Here is a 22,969-nt window from a genome sequence, read left to right as displayed (position 1 = left end):
TGACCCACAACATACGGACGAATAGAACAAGTGGTTACAGTCAGTTTTATGAGACACTTTTCAAACAGCTCACAACATACAAATGAGGAGGAGTAGTAGTAGTAGTAGTAGTAGTAGTAGAAGAAGAAGAAGAAGATAATAACTGAGTATAAAAACTGCCAGTAATTACTCTACTTATGTGTTTCTGAAGATACTTCTAATTTTTGCTCACTACAGAATTCTGTCATGTGAAGTAACAGTACAAAAGTTTTTTTTACAGTTTACAGTTTATTGTTTATTTCATTTCAATTTTCAAAATTCCTGTGATGGTAAAAGTCATACTTTCCAAAAACAGCTTATGTACAGTTTATATAACGAACAGTAATTGCTTGATACGTCACGTCTGAGTAGCTTTCCTCTCAGTATTGTGACAAAACATGATTACTGAATAGTTCCATGTGCAGGCTTTGTGTTTCAAACCATGTACAAAGTGTTCTGTGCTTCACACGCATGTGTGAAGGAAAAGACACTGTTGACATCCACAGCTGTACGCAGTACATCAAAATTAATTTAAAAAAAAAAAATGTTCAAATGTGTGTCAAATCTTATGGGACTTGCTGCTAAGGTCATCAGTCCCTAAGTTTACACACTACTTAACCTAAATGATCCTTATGGACACACACACACACACACACACACACACACACACACACACACACGCGCGGACTCGAACGTCCGCCGGGACCAACGTTACAGTCCATGACGGCAGCGCCTAAGACCACTCGGCTAATCCGGCGCGGCAAAATTAATTCGCTGACGGCGAATTTGGTTGGTTTGGGGAAGGAGACGAGACAGCGTGGTCATCGGTCTCATCTGATTAGGGAAGGATTGGGAAGGAAGTCGGCCACGCCCTTTCAGAGGAACCATCCCGGCATTTGCCTGGAGTGATTTAGGGAAATCACGGAAAACTTAAATCAGGATGGCCGGACGCGGGATTGAACCGTCGTCCTCCCGAATGCGAGTCCAGTGTCTAACCACTGCGCCACCCCGCTCGGTACAGACGGCGAATTTCTTGTCAGCAGTATCGAGTCATCTTATTAAGCTGTTAAATATAAATAAGTATGCCGGAGCTTGTAAAACTCTCGTAGTAATTAGCGATTGGGACTTCGTCTTCTTCAATAACTGACCCTTGGAGTACGGAATTAGAAATACGAGTAAAAATATCCACACTGTCAAGGTTGCGGGTTCGAGTCCCTGTCCGAACTACAGTCCTAATTTGTCAGAAAGTTTAAAGTAAAAGACGATTATCGAAATACGATGCTGCGAAACTGTCCACAAAATGGCAGACACCTCCTGTGAAGTGGGAAATTTGTAAGTCAGGTTTGATTCTGCTCCCCGGCGGAAGCGGAAGAGCATATGGAGTAATCTGAGCCGCGTCTGACACAGAACGCGGGTGGGGGGTGGGGGGTGGGGGGGCGGTGTACTAGCAGAGTGCAGCCTGTCCGTCTCCGGGGAGCAAGATTGATGGGCGTGGCGCAGAGCCCGAAACTTGGTCTCCACTCGCCTGCCGAGGTCGATACGACGGGTGGGGAGGGAGGGAGGCAGGCAGGCAGGCAGGCAGGCAGGCGGTCGCGCTCGCTGCGTCTGAGTCTGTGTCTCTTGCCGTGTCGCGTCGCAGTCCAGCACTGCGCTGTTAATACCCGGCATAGCGGCGACCGGCCGCGGTCGCCAACAGGGCAGTTAGCGAGGTGCGGCGCGGGCCGCAGACCTACTTGCTGCAGGGCCTACCCAGGCATTGCTGCTGCCGCCGCTCTGCTGCTGCTGGTGGTGGCAGCAGAGTGGTGTTAGGCCGACTTGGGAACTGTGGAAAGCCCCGTCAGGGCGCTCCTGGAGGCACGCGGACTGCTGCATAGCGAGGGACACAGAGCACGTAGAGCAGATGACAGAAACAGAGTACCACTTAACGTAGACCACGATCTAACTGAATGTGTGCTACACTGAAAGGACAACAGTAGAAGGAAAGAAGAGACGAACACGAAAAAAAAAGAACCTGTGTAAACAAATGTGATAACTCCTGATAGCAGTTTCGTTCCGTCATTACAACTACAAGAAAATGCGTACTTCTCTCACCAGACGCGTTTCGCTTTATTCAGGTCTGCAGTAAAAATATTTACAGTTTGATTTTTTTTTTTAAGAACGAAAAACTGTTCGTTAACTTAAGGGAAAGCTTTTGACAATGTTGACTGGAATACTCCCTTTCAAATTCTGAAGGTGGCAGGGGTAAAATACAGGGAGCGAAACGCTATTTATAGCCCGCATCTCGTGGTCGTGCGGTAGCGTTATCGCTTCCCACGCCCGGGTTCCCGGGTTCGATTCCCGGCGGGGTCAGGGATTTTCTCTGCCTCGTGGGTGTTTTGTGCTGTCCTTAGGTTAGTTAGGTTTAAGTAGTTCTAAGTTCTAGGGGACTGATGACCATAGATGTTAAGTCCCATAGTGCTCAGAGCCATTTTGAATTTTTTGAAAGGCTATTTACAATTTGTACAGAAACCAGAAGGCAGTTATAAGAGTCGAGGGGCATGAAAGGGAAGCAGTGGTTGGGAAGGGAGTGAGACAGGGTTGTAGCATCTCCCCGATGCTATTCAATCTGTATATTGAGCAAGCAGTAAAGGAAACAAAAGAAAAATTCGGAGTAGGTATTAAAATCCATGCAGAAGAAATAAAAACTTTGAGGTTCACCGATGACATTGTAATTCTGTGAGACAGCAAAGCACCTGGAACAGCAGCTGAACGGAATGGACAGTGTCTTGAAAGGAGGATATAAGATGAACATCAACAAAAGCAAAACGAGGATAATGGAATGTAGTCGAATTAAGTTGGGTGATCTTGAGGGTATTAGATTAGGAAATGAGACACTTGAAGTAGTAAAGGAGTTTTGCTATTTGGGGAGCAAAATAACTGATGATGGTCGAAGTAGAGAGGATATAAAATGTAGACTGGCAATGGCAAGGAAAGCGTTTCTGAAGAAGAGAAATTTGTTAACATCGAGTATAGATTTGTCAGGAAGTCGTTTCTGAAATATTTGTATGGAGTGTAGCCATGTATGGAAGTGAAACGTGTACGATAAATAGTTTAGAAGCTTTCGAAATGTGGTGCTACAGAAAAATGCTGAAGATTAGATGGGTAGATCACATAACTAATGAGGTGTTGAATAGAATTGGGGAGAAGAGGAGCTTGTGGCACAACTTGACTAGAAGAAGGGATCGATTGGTAGGACATGTTCTGAGACGTTGAGGGATCACCAATTTAGTATTGGAGGGCATCGTGGAGGGTGCTGACATCAAAGGATACTAATTTATCACTGTGTGAGACAGATATACCTTTTAACTTGTTTACTAGGTCCACAGAGTTTGAAATACCATGCTTTGGTTTAAATTTAGTCTTGCTCTTAATTAGGACATCAAGTTTACTGGCTAGTTTGTAAGATGGAGCAGTGAACGATGATACAACTGGACGAATAGGAATATCTTGTTTATGCAGTTTAGGAAGGCCGTACATTCTGGGGGGCACCGGGTTCATATTAGTTAACAGTTTTACATCAAATTCAGAGAATATGCTTTTGCATGAAATGATTGCATATTTAACATCCTCTTTGAACAATTTAGTAGGGTCTTCAGGAAGGACTTGGAAGCCTGTGGTATTCAGAAAATCATTAACTTTATCAACATAATCACATTTGTTCAAAAGCACAATACTGTTGCCTTTATCAGATTTTGTAGCAACGATACCTTGGTGTTGTAATTTCTGTTTTAAGGACTTGAGGGTGTGAAAGTCAATAGACCGTGGGATGTTACACACAAATTTGGTTTCGTTCTTTAGTGCATTGACAACTATATATTTTGCAGTGGTGTCTTTCGTTAAGGCATATTCAATATCAACTTTCATAACATCTAGTTGTTTTTCTGATGGAGGGTGGGGAGGAGCATATTTAAAACCTTTTTCAAGCACTTTTCGTTCCTTTGGGGACAGAACCAAGTTCGATAAGTTAATTACACGTTGCGAAAAATTTTGTTTACATTTTGAGGTTAGAGGTTCACTCACGTTCCTAATCATAGATAATTTCTTGTTCTGACGCAAAAATACGTCGTGAATAAGATCACTTACACTTTGACGAACTTCTCGATCGAAAACATCGAACTCACACGGGTGTAACTGAGATGTAATTGCCATATGTACCACTTTTAGATGTGTACACACGTTGTCACGAACACGATACCATTTCTTCATTTCTTCCTTTATCCACGTGTATCTTGCGACTTCAACGGCTTTGTTCATCGTTGTATCATCGTTCACTGCTCCATCTTACAAACTAGCCAGTAAACTTGATGTCCTAATTAAGAGCAAGACTAAATTTAAACCAAAGCATGGTATTTCAAACTCTGTGGACCTAGTAAACAAGTTAAAAGGTATATATGTCTCACAAAGTGATAAATTAGTATCCTTTGATGTCAGCAGTTTGTTTTCTAACATACCAGTAGCAGAATGTATTGACATTCTGACAGAGCTGATGCACAAGTCTAATGTCAATCCTGTGGAATTGAATGACTTGAGACTGGCCACACAGACCTGCCTTGCACAGAATTATTTCCAGTTCCAAGGCACTCTTTATAAACAATTAGATGGCTTAGCTATGGGTTCCCCTCTTAGTCCACTGTTGGCTGAAATATTTATGGACCATTTTGAACAAAATTTTCTAAAAACCGAACCTTTGAGTGCAAACATCAAATACTGGTTTAGATATGTAGATGATGTCCTGTGTATGTGGACTGGTACTACAAGACAACTCAACACAATCTTCAAAAAACTAAACGGTCAACATAAAAATATCCAGTTCACTATGGAAATTGGCAACAAATCCATAAACTTCTTAGATCTCACCATTGACATCAGTACACACACACATTGTATCAAAATTTACAGAAAAACAACTACTACAGACACAGTAATACCTTCTTGCTCACAACACCCCATAGCTCACAAACATGCAGCTTTCCACTCAATGGTACACCGTCTCATATCCATCCCCATGTCCAGAGATGATTTTAAAGCAGAGTTAGATACAATAAAATTTATTGCCTCAGCCAATGGCTACAATCCAGTTCTTATTGACCACATCTTGCACAGGAAACAAAAACGGAAAATTATACCCCTCCTCTATGCCCCATCTGCTTCCCCATCCACTGTCTGCAAGAAATGGCGTACTATACCATTTCTAGGTCAAGTATCACAGACTATAGCCAAAGCACTGAAATCCTACTATGTCAGGAACACTACAGCCCAGTGTGTTTTTAATAGCAAAGATAAGATCCAGTTATTAGCCAACAGTGGGGTATACAAAATCACCTGTTCTGATTGTGACAAATTTTACATTGGTCAGTCAGGCAGAGACATATCAACTAGGCTGGCTGAACATGAACGCAGCTGGAGGTTGCAGAATTCAGACTCTACATTTGCTGAGCATGTACTGAGTGAGGGTCACAACTACCAGCCAGTGTCCCATGTACTTCACTTAGCAAACAAAGGCCATAAACTCAACCTGCTGGAAGCCCTGGAAATTAACAAACATCTTGCTCACAGTCCAGATCTCATCCTAAATGACCAGACACAACTCAACACTTCCCCTCTCCTAAACTTCATATAATCATCTTTGTTGTTCATTACTTCCCACACTCTCTCTTCCTACATATTCCCATTTTCCTGTAGTCATTAAGTTGTTTTATTTGTTGCAGTTGCCTTTGTATTCCACATATGCTGTAGTTTCAATAGTTAAGGGTTTGCTTTTAACTTGTACTTGTATTACTGTCCATGTTTAACTCCCCTTGTAGTTGCCTCATCAAATACTGTTCATATTTTACTTTGCTCATTTATTTAATGTAAACTGGTATACAGCCACTGCTTTGATTATAATGTTAATGTTAAAATGCTGTACCACCACACTCTCAAACTGTAGGTTCCCTCAAACACCTCAATTTTCCTGCATTTATTAATTTCTGTTTATTGTATTGATATGGCTTAAGTTCCTCGTGTATTCTGTATTTACATTGACAACTGTCTCTTCTTTTTTTAATTGGTTGTGTATTACTCTCCATGTTTCATACCTCTTGATGCAGCCTTGCCTAGTACTAATTTTATCTTATTTCATAGTTTTGTTTATCAATAGAAACTGTTATGTAGGCATGCTATTCTTATTTTGTGCTAAAGGTTTTCCTGTCAACTCCATTGTTATTTATGTACTGTTCAGTTTTTACTATTTCATTGCAAAGATGTTACTCACTGTATGTTTCTACTTCACTCTAGATATGTTACTTCTCTTCCATTGTTGTCACTAACATTTAACTTCTTTGGTGATAATACTCAGTAAATGCCTGAAGATGGCCTTGTAAGCCGAAAACCGGTTAGCAATAAAAATAATATTGTAGAACAAAAGCAAACTGGTGCTTTTCATTTATTATTATAATGTTGTTCTACCAAGAACCGACGGAATATTCTGTTAATATCCACGTACACATAGCATAAATTAAAAAAAAAAAAAAAAAAAAAAAAACGGTTGCTCAATGATCAAATAAATATTGGAAAGCAGATATTGTAAAGTAATTGGAAAAAATTTCAAGAAAAAGAAAAGAGCATTTTGTATCTTTCACCCTCTCCTACCCAACCTCAAGACCCCCCACCCCCCAAAAAAAAATTTAATTTCGCTTCTCACTCTTCATTCATTCATTCTTCCTTCATTCATTCTTCCTTCATTCACCGTATACAAATACATTGCAAGACAATTAAATAGGCCGTAGGCCGGCTTAGGTGGCCGAGCGGTTCTAGGCGCTTCAGTCCAGAACCGCGCGACTGCTACGGTCGCAGGTTCGAATCCTGCCTCGGGCATGCATGCGTGTGATATCCTTAGGTTAGTTAGGTTTAAGTAGTTCTAAGTTATAGGGGACTGATGACCTCAGCAGTTAAGTCCCACAGTGCTCAGAGCCATTTGAAGCCAATTAAATAGATTAACACACATATAATTAACTACAAAAACGTACAAGTCAAAGAGAGAATGGTGTCAATGTTGGGAACACTACGAAACGCAATGCACACTTAGAAGTATAAAAATAAACAGTAAAAGTAGTGTACGAAAAGGTGTCTTGTGTAAAACTGAAGAAATGCATAACTTTGTAAGTAGGCTTTTTAAGTTTTTATGTTGGTAACGCCACGTAGCGCTCTGTATGAAAATCGCTGACTGTGCCGTGTGCAGTCTGTGGCTGATTTGCATTGTTGGGAATTTTGCTATTGTAGTGATGGGCAGTTGGATGTGAACAGCGCATAGCGTTGCGCAGTTGGAGGTGAGCCGCCAGCAGTGGTGGATGTGGGGGGAGAGATGGCAGAGTTTTGAGAGCGGACGATCTGGACTTGAGTCCGTCAGAAAAAGGAAATTTGTAAGACTGAATGTCATGAACTGATTACATGTATATATTACGACTTTTGAACACTATTAAGGTAAATACATTGTTTGTTCTCTATCAAAATTTTTCATTTGCGAACTATGTCTATCAGTAGTTAGTGCCTTCAGTAGTTAGAATCTTTTATTTTGCTGGCAGTATTGGCGCACGCTGTATTGCAGTAGTTCGAATAACGAAGATTTTTGTGACGTAAGTGATTCATGAAAGGCATAGGTTATTGTTAGTCACAGCTGTTCTTTGTAGGGATTATTGAAAGTCAAGTTGCGTTGCGCTAAAAATATTGTGTATCAGTTTAGTGATGATCAGAATAAGTAAAGAGAGAACCAAATAACGTAAGGGGTTTACCAGCACAGTAATTCTTAAATTTTTCTAAGGGGATGCTTCAGCTTCTGCAGAGCAGCGTAAAATTAAAGTACAAGTATTAGTGTCTAATGAAGAAAGATAGCAAAGACGTGCTAGCAGAAGCCATTTCCTGATGTAGACGAGAAACCAAGCAGAAATCACTGCAAGTAAAAACCAACGAATTGTTAACGAACTGTTTTTCGAGCTTAAAAACAAGTCAGGTTGTAAATGTCTTTGATTACATGCCACTGACGAAGCGAAACGCGTCTTCTGAGAAAAACACTCATTTTCTTGTTGTTGTAACGACGGGACGAAAAGACCCTCAGGAACCTACCACATTATTTCCTATTTCCCTACTGATAGTCTGATCATTCGTCAATGCTTACCCACACATTTTTATTTATTTATTTATTCTGCTTTGGTCTTTCTTCGTAACACGCAGGCAAATACAATTTTCTTAACGGTTGTTCTCGTGGTGTTTCTAAATTAATGTATTTTGTTAGAATATTTCTGAGTGCTGGACTTCTCATTTTTTATAAAGGAAAGCATTCCGTAACTCTGCGTAACATTCGGGTCTTTTCGAAATCAGAGTATCTGAAGAGGAATGAGAGTGAACACTTCACTTTACTTCCAGCATTATATCGCCAGTAATTTCACGTAAGATACCACTGGTGTGTAAATGGTCTGCTTTAAACATGACGAGGACAATAGCTGACGAAGGTTGTGTATATTGCGTCAGCCCTCTACAGTATAAGTAAGGGATTCCCTTTCAAATAAGCGTGGCAGCACAAGTAGTGGATGTCACACTCTACGCAATACGTTTACGAATGAAGTTCATTCAGATTGCGTTCACATAATAGGACAATTCAGGAGATTTTTGCTACATTTAAAAGTATAACAAAGAAAAGTGGCAAATTATGTGCTTTTAGCAAAAATATTTAAAATATTTATTTACATAAAGTGTTACAAAAAATACATTTGTTACATGAAATAAATTTCAATACACGATTGATTTGTACTGTTTCGGGAATTTCTGTCTTGGTTACAGTTTTTATCTGTTAGCAAAAAATATTTATTTACATAACAATCCGTTACCTAGTGATGAACAAATCTTAAATTATTGAAATAAATATACCTAAAGTGTTTTAAGGGAGAGAAGACGTGAAGGGACAGGACAGACTGAAATTATACACATGACATTGATTCTCGGGCTTCCGATGCGTTAGTCTTGAATGAATCTAAGATCTGGTAATACTATCAATTAGCTGTTTGTCCATTGGTGAACTATGAATAACAGTCACGCAGTAAGATATATATTGTGATGGGCGATTATTATGATTATCTGTGTATTACTAGAACGAAAATAAGAACTGAAAAGTAGTAAGTTCTGTTCTCAGCCTACTTGTTCATTCATGACAGCTTATTTTGTTTTCTTTGATCAGTCTTGTGGCTGGACTGATGCTGCCCACGACGGCTTCCTCATCTCTGCCGGCTTCAATTCCTCTCAACATCCTCAGTTATTACTTGTTTTGCAAATCAAACTGCCTTTTCCTGCTGCTGGCAGCAGGAAAAAGCAGTTTGATTTGCAAAACAATTATTTATATGCTTGCTGCGGAGGATGGCCACACAAACAAACTTGTTCCTCAGTCATTATTTAGGTGTTTTTCTAATCTCTGCCTTCCTGTACAATTTTTACCCTCTACGGCTTCCTCCAGTAACATGGATGTTATTCACGGAAGTCTTAACACATTTCGTATTATCCTGTCCCTTTTTCTTGTCAGTGGTTTCCATATATTCCTTCCCTCATTCCTAACCTTATTAGGCAATCAATTTTTTAACATTCTCCTATAGGAAAAAATCTCATATGCTTCGGTTCTCTTCTGTTCCATTTTTCCCACAGTCCATGACTCCGTTCCATACAATGCCATGTTCCATAGAGTCTTAGAAATTTCTTAAATTAAATTCCATGTTTAATACAAGAATTGACTAGAAGTTCCCTCCTTCCCAGGGCTGATGTTTTTTTAATGAATTAAAAGGAAGGTCAGCATTGGCCGTAATATTGATGTTTTATTGATAGCAGAATCGATTTTCGATCACATGGTGATCATCTTCAGTGCTGTACAAATTAAACTCACACTAGTATCAAGTTATCAATAACCAAAACTGAGAAGCAAGCACAATAACTCAATGCTCTCCTTGATTCGTACTTCATGTGATATTTTGGTTCCAAAATAGCAAAATTCTTTCACTTCGTGAACTTTATGGTCATCAATTTTGATAATTCCTCCTTTAATGCCATTTATGCTCCTCCCAGTAATTTTGTCGCTATTTTTTTAAAGAAAGAGTCTCAGTTGCAAAATTATTTTCATTAATTCTTTTTTGTTATTAATGAAAACAATTTTACAGCTGAGAATCTTTTCATTCAAAAATAATCGTGAGCAACATAATTTGGAACCAATAATTTTGTCCTCGTTCCATTTAATCTCAATTCATATTCCGTATGCTTCAGACCGTTCATTCTATCCAACAACTCGTGAAGTTTGTCTCCAATTTCACTGAGAATAGAAATGTCATCAGCGAATATTACTACCGGTATTGTAAGCACTCTACCCGTAATTTTAAGATTTCTGACAGTGCTTCCTAATGATTAGTAATCGAACTATGGGGAGAGGGATTCACTGGGTACAGGGATTCACTACAGCCACGATCGCAGAAAAAAAAAGCTGCAGCCTGATTGTGCTTAGGATAACTGTAATTATTTACTACAAAACCAATCATAAACGATCGTAAGGCTCCTCAGGAACAAAATATGACGTGCTTTAACTTAATTTATTCATATTTAAACAATAGAAAACACACCTAATTATAACGCACGCATTCACTTTGAGGTTGCTCACAAATTTTTAAACTTAATGCACTACAACAAACCTACGGACTGCTCGACATGCTTACTGTGACGAAACATTTCGCTCAATGCGCTATTAAACACTTTATAGCCCAGCTTCGCGTTTTTCTGATTTACTGCTCTTTCTGTACACGTTCACTCGACCAAGTCCGCTCCACTGCTTCTCTCGCGTGCTCGCTACTCTCTCTCTCTCTCTCTCTCTCTCTCTCTCTCTCTCTCTCTCTCTCTTTATCGTCGTGTCACGACAATGCCCTGCTTGCCACAGAAAAAAGGGGAGAGAGACTGCAGAAAGTTCTGTTAGGTAAGGCCCACCAGCTAGCGCCTGCTACTAGGTAGCTTACTGGCAAGAATATCGATGACGGTATCTTCACAGTATCATTTTACCCTGAATCAAGTCCCACTCTAAAGCCTATCTTTTATTCCCGTCATCGTGTCTTCGATGTATAAATTGAACGGTCAGATGAATAGAGTCCCTGTCATACGCACCTAATACAAGCACTTCCGTTCTTGGTTTTCCATTCCTGTTGTTCCCTATTGGTTCTTGTATGTATTTTATACTAGCAAACCCCGCAATTTCTAAATATGTACGGAAATTGGTCATAATGTCTTTCTACGCCCTCACGCAAACCATCACCTCCCCCACCCTCGCCGGCCGTTTGGCCGTGCGGTTCTAGGCGGTGCAGTCGGGAACCGCGGGTCTGCTACGGTCGCAGGTTCGAATCCTGCCTCGGGCATGGATGTGTGTGATGTCCTTAGGTTAGTTAGGTTTAAGTAGTTCTAAGTTCTAGGGGACTGATGACCTAAGATGTTAAGTCCCATAGTGCTCAGAGCCATTTGAACAATTTTTCCCCCACCCTCTCTCTGTCCATCTCCTCCTCCCACTATATCTCTCCACCTTCTCCTCCACCCACTCTCTGTCCATCCCCTCCTTTCTCTAATTTATGCCCGTTTCCTTGGCCTTCCCTCTCTGTCGATCCCCTCTGTTCCCATTTCTCTGACCTTGAGCCCTGTTCATTGTTATTGCCAACGATACCTTGATTAAAATATGTGGGTACATTGGTCGGAATACGGGACATGAGAAGCATGTCCCCTGCTGGATATATGAACGAAGCGAGGTGGCGCTATGGTTAGCACGAAGGACTCGCATTCGGGAGGACGACGGTTGAAATCCATGTCCGGCGATCGTGATCTAGGTTTTCCGTGATTTCCCTAACTCGTTTCAGGCAAATCCTGGACTAGTTCCTTCGAAATGACATGGCCGATTTTCTTCTCCACACTTGAAATACACTATGTGCTCAAAACTATCCGGACGTCTGGCTGAAAATGACTTAAAAGTTCGATGCGCCCTACATCGGTACTGCTGAAATTCAGTATGGCCTTCGTGACAGCCAGTCTCGCAGGCATTCGTTCAATCAGGTGCTGGAAGGTTTCTTGGGGAACGGCAGCCCATTCTTCAAGTAGTGCTGCACTGAGGAGTGGTATCGATGTCGGTTGGTGAGGCCTGGCACGAAGTTGGCATCCCAAAGGTGTTCTGTAGGATTCAGGTCAGGTCTCTGTGCAGGCCAGTCCATTACAGGGATGTTATCCTCGTGTAACCACTCCGCCACAGGCCGTGCATTATGAACAGGTCCTCGATCATATTGAAAGATGCAATCGCCATCCCCGAATTGCTGTTCAACAGTGGGAAGCAAGAAGGTGCTTAAAACATTATTGTAGACCTTTACTGTGATATTGCCAGGCAAAACAACAAGGGGCGCAATCCCCCTCCATGAAAATCACGACCACACCGTAACACCAACGCCTCCGAATTTTACTGTCGGCACTACACACGCTGGCAGATGACGTTCACCGGGCATTCGCCATGTCCACCACCATGCCATCGGATCGCCACATTGTGTACCGTGATTCGGCACTCCACACAACGTTTTTCCACTGTTCAATCGTCCAGTTTTTAGGCTCCTTACACCAAGCTAGACGTCGTTTGGCATTTACCGGCGTGCTGTGTGGCTTACGAGCAGCCGCTCGACCATGAAATCCACGTTTTCTCACCTCCCGCCTGATCGTCATAGTACTTGCAGTGGAATTTTGCACTTTGTAAGCGCTGGAGGACTTGCATTGAGCGTGGGGGAGATTATGTTGAAATGTGATTCAGCTTTGTACCACTTCTGTACAATAAATAATATTTTTTAAAAAATATTTGAGGTTTTTATCTGACTCACCCTCGTATTTAAAAAAATGTAACCTATGTCTGTCCGAACTTTTGTTAGAGTATCGAGTAAAATTTTGAAGTAAATTGGTCAAAAACCTTTCAAGATTTTTGCTAAAAATGTTCCCCTATATAATGAAAACATACAGCCCATGTCCCTCTGAACGTTTATTAGAGTACCATGTAAAAATCTGCAATAAATAGATCAAGACATTCGCGTAATTTTTGATAACTACCTTATACAATGGCTTCTGTTTTTTACTAGTATAGCTACCTCGTCTTTCCGTGCAGCTTAACCTACTTTACTGAAAGTTCCGAACATTTTTACTTAATGGAACAGCATTATTTTGTGGAAAAACATACGCATCATTTCCAGGATGGATGAAATCCCACCCCCTCAGAAGCTATACAGGCTCTGACGTTGACATTAGCCAGAGGGCGAGCTTGCCGTCACGGTCAGGATGATACGGTGCACCTTCATGGACATGTTGAGAAAAATATTACGGCAAGAAAGGAAGGATGAATTGATTGTTGGTGGTAATAACGATCATCCTCGTTTACCTCCTGTGCATTACTGCAGATGACGTGTCACTGAGCACATTTGTTCTGTGCATGCAGTACACATGAGGCGCTTAGTTGTTTCCACTGCACTGTGTGGAATACGAAGGTTCTGTTATAGTTCACTAACCTGCTGTCTTCAAGTTGATGTCCCCAGAACAGAAAACAGCACGCAGGTCGTAGGTTCTGTATCTTGAGGCTGAAACTGACATTTAGCGAGGTTCTGTTCTGAAATAATGTATCACTTCTTAGGGATGCCACTCGCGTATTTTAATACAGCCACCAGAGAATACTACATGATCTTAACACAACACCTTCTGATACAGCAAGGTACATGATCAAATACAATGTTTACGAAAATGTATCTTTACTCTATTTGTGGCACGTGTCTGTGCCTCATGACTGCCGGAGTGAATCTTTTAATACTGAATACTGGCAAACACATCGTGCCACAGACAATATGACAGTACATCTCGACTGCCTAATCCAGAGTGACGAACAGGAACTTCAATCAAAATTGGAAACACGTCCTACGACAGACAACATGTCTGTTCTTCTCCACTGCCTAATCCAGAGTGACGAACATCCCGAAACACTTTGCGCGCCGTACCAGAAAAGGCGTGACCCTAACGCTTCCGAAGTGCTTCGTCTGCAATTTTGTCAGTCTTTTGTTTTTAATTTAAATTGTTTTTAAAAATTCTAAAATGATTCATTGGTAGTCAGCTGTTGAGAGATATTTATATTAAAAGTGAAGTCATTCCAATGAGTAGTTCACATAATAATAATAACTATACTTCAACGTTTTGGCGCCCTTGTTGCGAACACAGCAGCCAATCACGGAGCAGTAGCATTATGCAGGCGGTCTTTCTCACGGGAATGGTACCGAATCTTAACATCTGTCACAGGTACCTCGCACCACATTTCGTCGTCTGTATACTTCTTGCATCTCCACTGCTCTGGGAACAGCTTCTTGGAGGGGAATATGATGGCTGACTAAGCCAGAAATATTACAGTATTTATGTACTCTAGCTGCAAAAGCCTCGAAGAAGCGCCAGCTCTTCTGAACTTACCGCCTTCATGTAGCGCTTCACGCCTGACTGGAGCTTGTACGAGCCTTTCGACCCCGTCGCCCAAGATAACGTGTGGAAGCGAAGTTCCCGTCAGGACGCACTCTGCCAGTGGTAATCCGCTCCGCTCAGGGACTTGACCGCAGCCGGCGAGCAGACGGGGCGTTTACCTGTCGCACGCCGCCTGTGCCAGAGCACCGCCTCACACCATCTTGCCGTCCTCAAGTTCACCGGAGCCCCGCCAAGTCGCCCTAAGCCCCTCCCACGACCCTTCGATACAGCAGCAGCTATTACGAGGCTGTCGCATCAACGCCGGACAGATTCTGCACGTCCCTCAGCTCCAGCGGTACGTCTCTGCTATGAAGGTGATGGATCGCGCCGGCCAAGTTCTGGAGCCAGTCGTGCTACTACCCTAGTTTAGGTTTTGCTCCTAATACTAGTTTGTCCTGAACAAGGTGAAGTGCTTCTGGAACGTTAATTAACGTAATCGCGAGTAGCTGCTGCTCCGGCACCTGGCCTTAGTTTACTCCATAGTACTTCAACAGTACTTCTATAAAGGCATTGTTCAATCATTTCCTCCACGTCTGATTAAACGTGTTTCTTCTTCAACGATCATTGGACACACGCGCTGACATTCGTATAACATGTTCTCATATATCATATTTCTTATAACCAATATCTATCTCGTTTCTTTTTTAAATAGAAAGAATTCTCGTAGTTACCATGACGCTGTATCAGCAAATTATAATCTAGATGTAAAACTTGCAAATGTAACACAAATATTCGGCCAATATGACCGAAAAAAATTTTCCCAATTTTATTCTATTTCCCGTAGGGAAAAAATTTCATTTCTTTTATGAAAATACAGTTTTTTTTTCTTTTCCGTATAGGAAAAAATTAATTTATTTAATTAAGATACACAGAATTTACAGTAGACGGGAACCAATTGGTTGCTGTTTAGTTCTCTCTTCACCTCCCAGAAACTTCTTCTTTCTTGCGCGTAGGTTCCTCCCCCTTCGCCCTGTCCAGATGATATTTGTCCTTGTACTTTGCTTCTCCTGGAACCCATTGAATTTGTCAACTTTCATTCGATAATACTTCTTTCTCCTAGATTTTCGGATTGATCCCGTTTTCTTCCATGCCCTCTATTTGCTGAATCCAGTTTGTTAACGCCTTTAGATTACTGATGTAGTTGGAGATCGTCTGCATTCGTTCATCGTGGAGAGGTGTCCACAAAACTTCAGCCTTCTCATTTCGACAGTGTTCGTTATCTATTCCATCTGTGCATACGAATTTCCTATCCTTTCATGTACCATCGTTTCTTTCTTGCGATCCGAGGATCTTCCTTCGAATATTTCTGACTTCCTTCTCTAGCTTTTGCATTTCTACTTTCTTGTTCAGTATCAGGCTTTCTGAAATGTACTGTACTTATGACATGCATAGTGGCGTACTGGCCAATTTTCGGATTGTAGCAAACTTCTTTCGCTGTTACCTATTCTCTATTAACCCGTATGCTAGTTCTACCTTTCTGGCTCGTTTTTTCTTCGGTTTTTTTATCAAGTTGATTCAACAACGTACTTGAATTTGTGTTTTGTTTCGATTTTTTTCCCGTAACATTACGCTGAGATGAGTTTATTCATCATGTTTCTTTCGCGTTATAGGAAAGAAACATTGTATTAGTGATCTTACTTTGAGGTTCTTATGTACCTGAGACTGTTCTAGAAACCAGAACAGTGTCAAAGAAATACACTTTCAAAGCAATTCTGGAAGTGGACGTCCCACTAACTGAATAAATAAGAGTTTACGTCTCAAACGGTGAAAGTCAGAGATACTTTTATCGAAGAAAGGTTTCTGGTTCCTCTTCCTGCAACAATCTGCTTCTTAGGTGGGACGACGTTCACTTGTTCCACTAATGTCCAATTTTGACACTAAGGAAGTAGTTTTTGCCTTTTCTGCAACTCTCCACTACTTTATCAAATAGTTCAAATGGCTCTAAGCACTACGGGACTTGACATCTGAGGTCATCAGTCCCCTAGAACTTAGAACTACTTAAACCTAACTAACCTGAGGACATCACACACATCCATACGACCGTAGCAGCAGTGCGGTTCCGGACTGAAGCGCCTAGAACCGCTCGGCCACAGCGGCCGGCACTTGTTTATGCTTGAGCCAAATTCGCTGCTGAGAATGCTGTCCATTCCTTAGCACTGATATCCTCTGTTCCCCCTATTACTTCATTCCTCTCCAGAAATTGTCTCTCATTGTCGTCATTGCGTTTTTGAAGAAATCCTCTCTCTCTCTCTCTCTCTCTCTCTCTCTCTCTCTCTCTCTCTGTGTGTGTGTGTGTGTGTGTGTGTGTGTGTGTGTGTGTGTGTTTTGAAAGCTACGTATGTTTAATATTTTGGCATAATTGGCGAGGCCCATCAAAAGAGCCTCCTACTCGTCTTTCGTTTGCTGAATAGTCCAAGCTTGCACATCCACGGCTTCTTACAACGTTTGAGGTGATCTTAAAACAGTAAATAAAAACAGAAATTAACATGATATTTGTTCATTATTATTCAGCGCAAATTGAAACCACGTTGTACTATTTCAAAATGGCGTCGTCAGTGTTGCCACCGTACTGTTAATTAAAATCGAATCATCTGACATTGTTGCTCCCATGTTTTGCAAGTAACTGCCCTAATTCACTGGAAACACGACGGAACCTTCCACCTTCCGCTGAGGGGGAGGGAGGGGGGGAGGGAATCCTATTATTGTGGTGGATTGTGACGTCATTTGTATGGCGTCAGCGAAGGCCTACGTCGGAATTACGAAGTGTCTAATGAATCAAAAGATCATTTGTGCAATTTCCAATGACAGTGATGACCAGTCTTACGCAAGATTCAGTGGATCAAAATAGAATTCGGCGACAGTCACAGACTACCGATTCTGTTTGCATGCAAATCAAGTTTATAATATTTTAACATAGCTTGACTGACACGAGGATAGAAGGGCTAAAAATGTGTTGTTGCTATCTTCAGGGCGAACACTGCTGTTACGCAGTTCTCCAGGCTGCTCTATCCTATCAGAACCTCTTCATATCTGAATAAGAGCTGCAAAATACATCCATTTGAATCTGGTTATTGTGCTCATCCCTTGATCTCCCTTTTCAACTTTACGCCCTCTCCTTCACACACACACACACACACACACACACACACACACCACTTCCCTCCATTACCTAACTTACGATTATTTGATACCTCTGGGTGTCTCCTGTCACCCGATCCCTTCAGTTAATGTGCTATAAATCATGCGTGTCCTTCGGAAGTCAGATCTGGAAGTTGGAGAGATTGAATAAGTGTCCCTAACCGTTCTTTCCACCGACCTGTCGTCTTCTAAAGTTGCGTCCCCAGCGCAGAAGACAGCTCGTCGAGCCGGCCGTGTGGCCGAGCGGTTCTGGGCGCTTCAGTCTGGAACCGCGCGACCGCAACGGTCGGTGGTTCGAATCCTGCCTCGGGCATGGATGTGTGTGATAATGTCCGTAGGTTATTGATTGGCGACTCCATGTTGTCTTGTGCACAGATAACAGGTATACTTGAAAAAAGAGACAGCATTGATCGTATATTTCTTACTATCGCAAAATCGATTTTCTGTCACTGAGTGACCATCTTCAGTGCTATATTGTATAACTTAAATTAGGATGCACTGTTGTCACTAAGCTTACGGCAATCACATAGTCTATGTGATTGCCGTAAGCTTAGTGACAACAGTTCATCCTAATTTAAGTTATACAATATAGCACTGAAGATGGTCACTCAGTGACAGAAAATCGATTTTGCGATAGTAAGAAATATACGATCAATGCTGTCTCTTTTTTCAAGTCCTTAGGTTAGTTAGGTTTAAGTAGTTCTAAGTTCTAGGGGACTGACGACCTCAGAAGTTAAGTCCCATAGTGCTCAGAGCCATTTGAACAGCTCGTCAGTCGTGGGATCTTCTTCGGCTAAGCTGTCAACTTGGACCTGTGATAGTGCTTTGTATGGGATGCCACTTGCCCGGGTTAGTCTCTGTGTCTACAGAGGGCAAGATCTGTAGTACTGACAATGATGGTAGGCGACACTTCTCATTACTGTATCCTGTTTTGTTATATTTTAAATAACCACACATTTTATACTGGCCTTTACATCACTCGACATAGCTTTCTTATTCGTAGGGGGTTACTTTTGTGACAATTTCCGATATTGGGTGCAACGTGTCTGCCTGAAACAGAGATACATGTCCAGCTCTGAAGAACGCCCGAAACAGTCTGACCAGCGCAGCCAAAGTACTTCGGCTCCTTGGCACGCCAAAGCCACCCGAAGGTGTCCGAAGCACTTCGGTTGCAATATCGTTACTCCAATGTTTCACAAAACTAGTGAAATTTAGATTCTCATACTGAAAACGGGGATAAATGCAATGAAACGTATATAAAAAAATTAATAAGACAAGTTTGGCGTTTTGGCGTCTAGTACCCGAACATGCAGACCAATCACAAGCAAATTCGGTACAACTGACGGACCCTCCCACGGGACTGGTACATACTGTACCTTCTGTCTCTTGTACCTCACCCCATTTTGTACCATATGCTGCTTCACGTGTATCGAGCTGCATCGAGGCGAGCTTCTAGCAGAATAAAATAATGACAGCCACAGCCAGGAATATCACAGTGCTACAAATTTCTTTTCACTCAATTCGATTCAGTGCCTCATCATTACTTACGTTATCTACCAGTCCAATCTTCAGCGTTCTTCTGTAGCACTACATTTTAAGCGTTTCTATCTTCTTCTTATCCGAAATGCTTATCGGATACGTTTCGCTTCCGTACAATACTACTACTACTACTACTACTACTACTACTACTACTACTACTACTACCACCACCACCACCTTCAGAAAAGACTTCTTAATACTTAAATTTACATCAGATGTTAACAAATTCCGCTTTTTCAGAAATTATCTCCTTTCTGTAGTCAGTCGACATTGAATTACCTCTATACTTCGGCCATCATCACTAATTTTGCTACCGCGTTCTGAGCCTGCGTGATTTAATCTGACTGCATCCCGTTATCCTTGTTTTACTTTTGTTGACTTTCATCTCGTAACTTCTTTCAAGTCACAGATCTTCCTAATCCTTTGCTGTCTCTGACGGAATCACAGTATTATCGGGTAACCTCACAGTTCTCATTTCTTCTCACTGAACTTGAATTTCCTCTCCAAATTTATCGCTAAAATATTTTTTTTTGTAAAAATATGGAAAAACGAAAATAATTACAAAAAATAAAAAATAAGCAGAATGTTGTTCATACATGGAATGCGACCTAGAGGGAATGGTTGCTAATCAAGAGCATGGTAGAATCGATCTTCGAAGCCAAAATAAAGTCTAGTAAATATGGAGTCTAAAATGCATAGCGTAAGAGCCATCAGCACTTAATGTTCGACACGGTGAAACAAATCTCTTCTAGTGCAAGCATTGTGCTTTCCAGATTTTGGGAGAAGGTAGTACGGACAAAAAAAAAAAAAAAAAAAAAAAAAAAAAGTCCATCAAACGTGTACTCTAAAGTGCATACCTTCAGTGCTATGGCTACCTGTTCATCTTCGCTATTGTGAAACACATCTCTTCTACTGTACAAGTGCTCGTAGCTCTTAAGATTCGCACTTTAGAGCCTATGTTTACTACACAACTTATTCCTGTTTTCGTCCATACTAGCACCTCTCAAAATACGGAAAGCAAAGAGCTTCGCAGTGCAACAGATTTGTTTAACAGTATCGAAGACGAACAAGTGATCATACATCTTAAGGTAAGCATTTTAGAGCCCATGCTTACTGGCCTCTTCTGCTTGAATGATCGCTCCTGTCATATCCCTAAACATCCACCATTCCTCCTGCGACACCCTGTATGTGGAAAGATTGGATTTGGCTCATAGATGACAAATTGTCGGATGTTTCCAAGGCAACTGATTTCGTGAATTAACGATGATTTTGTAGCAATGTTTTGGTTAATGTTTGATTAATTTTAATTAAAATAATGTCTTTTTTATTAAAAAAAATTACTAGTATCTATGTCTTTCGACCGTTTACACCGAGTGTGACATTTGGTTCAAATGGCTCTGAGCACTATGGGACTCAACTTCTGAGGTCATTAGTCCCCTAGAACTTAGAACTAGTTAAACCTAACTAACCTAAGGACATCACACACATCCATGCCCGAGGCAGGATTCGAACCTGCGACCATAGCGATCTCGCGGTTCCAGACTGCAGCGCCTAGACCCGCACGCACAATTCGGCCGGCGGTGACATTTGGATTGTTTCAGATCGTTTTTCGAGGGATATACGGGGTGAGTCAAGTAAGACGTAACACCCCCATTATTCCGTTGGCGATTGCACTTATCGACAAGCGGTGTTCGGCGAATCATAGCCGACTATGGGACACATACTTTGGTACATGCACAATGATCACAACGTTTATATTGACCGAGATAATGAGGCAAGTACATGTTTTTTAAATGGGACACTATACTTTTTTTACCGTCATTCGAACGCTCTGGAAAAGACGCGTATAGTGATGTAACGCATGTTGCTATTGTGATTCAAACTTCGCTTAAGGGGCTCCGGAACGCCCTATACTTGCAATGTTAAAATAACGATTATAAATTACATCTTTCCTCACAAAGTATTTGAGGTACGAAATTGAACTTTTTACAGATTGTTTATTGGAATATGGGCTACAACTTAACACAGGGATTTTACAAAATTTTAGTTCAGTTATTAAAGATGATTTTTTTCAATTGTAATGAAAAATCACAACATTTTTGCAATTTTTTATTTATATATTCAAAAATATACAGTTTTTTGGAAAAAGGCTGTGTTAAATTATGCAGAAGGTACTGTGTAACATTTACTGAAAATTTGAAACAAATATGTTGGGAAGATCCTTAGAAAACATGTAATTAGTATGAAAAAATAAAAGTTTTGGGAATCGAGCGACAAAGATTGGATTAACTTTTTAGTGCATTCCAGGTCCATTGGATGGATTATCTTCATCCTCTGCAAACTCCTGCTCCAGCTTCCTCTTGTTCCTCCTCCTGTTTACTCTTGCTTGTATTTCTAGACTCTTTACAGCCCTGTCTGCAGCCCGAAGGCGTTCCTTGTCTAAAGCAAGCATCGCTCGTACCATGTTAGAACCTATCTTCATTCCCATATTTCTAAATACCTTGCACCTTACAATGTTGCCATCCTTCAGAGGATTTCTAATAACTTTACTTTTACTCATTATTATACTTCAACAAAACAGAGACTCAAGAAACAGAATTAATTACGAATATTTTCGAGATAACGACAGAGTAAATAAACATGAAACAATCGACAATCACACCAGCGATATATATTGAACCATCTCAGGTTAGCCACTACACATACTTTATCTCACATCACTGAAATGTACCTGATGAACACGGACGTTAATAATAACACCATTTGACAGCAGTTTAACAGCGCCACAGTGGGTCACGCCCATGTAGAACACATTTTTAAAAAAATTTAAAAATAGTTGTAGTCTTCGGAATTGAATAAATTATATATCTATTAAAAGGTAATAGTCTGCAGATTCAGAAAACGCAAAAATTAAAAATTGAACTTTTCATGATTTTGAGCCTTTCCGGAGCCCCCTTAAAAGACGCTGGGAAATATTGTACGATTGAAGATCGAGGCGGTCGGAAGCGGCTGCAGACTGTAAACACACCTCGCGCGACCCGCAGGCCGAGTTGCCGTGCTCTATCCAGCATACACGGACTATGCTAGGTGGGTAAATCCCCATCCGCCCTCTTTTAAGCAAAGTTTGCATCACAATAGCAACATGTGTTACATCACCATACGCGTCTTTTCCAGAGCGTTGGAATGATAGTAAAAAAGTATAGCTTCCCATTTAAAAAACATGTACTTGCCTCATCATCCAGGTCTTTATAAACGTTGTGATAATTGTGCATGTACCAACGTATGCGCCCCATAGTCCGCTATGATTCGCCGAAAACCGCATGCCGATACGTGCAATCGCCCCCGGAATAAAGGGGGTGTTACGTCTTACGCGACCCACCCTGTACAAGTTAAGCAGTGCTCTCATGCTAGGCTTTGCGGGTTTGCTTTATGGACAACATCACATCTATTACTTGGGTGCGACTGAGGGTTGATTCTGACTACCAACAAATGTTACTAACGCTGGGGAGTATTTCTAAAATTGAAACCGAATGCGAAAACCTGACACAGGCGAAGAAATCCGATAAAGAGAAAAAGATCCTTGTGATAAGAGAGGAGTAATTTTGTGCATTAGCCGATGGAGTCTGTTACGTTAGAACAGAAACGACTTGAAAATTGATGAAATATAATTCCAGTGGTCGCA

This window comes from Schistocerca cancellata, chromosome 9 (genome assembly GCF_023864275.1).
Source record: "Schistocerca cancellata isolate TAMUIC-IGC-003103 chromosome 9, iqSchCanc2.1, whole genome shotgun sequence".
Lineage (NCBI taxonomy): Eukaryota > Metazoa > Arthropoda > Insecta > Orthoptera > Acrididae > Schistocerca > Schistocerca cancellata.
The sequence above is the reverse complement of the archived record's forward strand: the minus strand, read 5'-3'. Positions refer to the sequence as shown.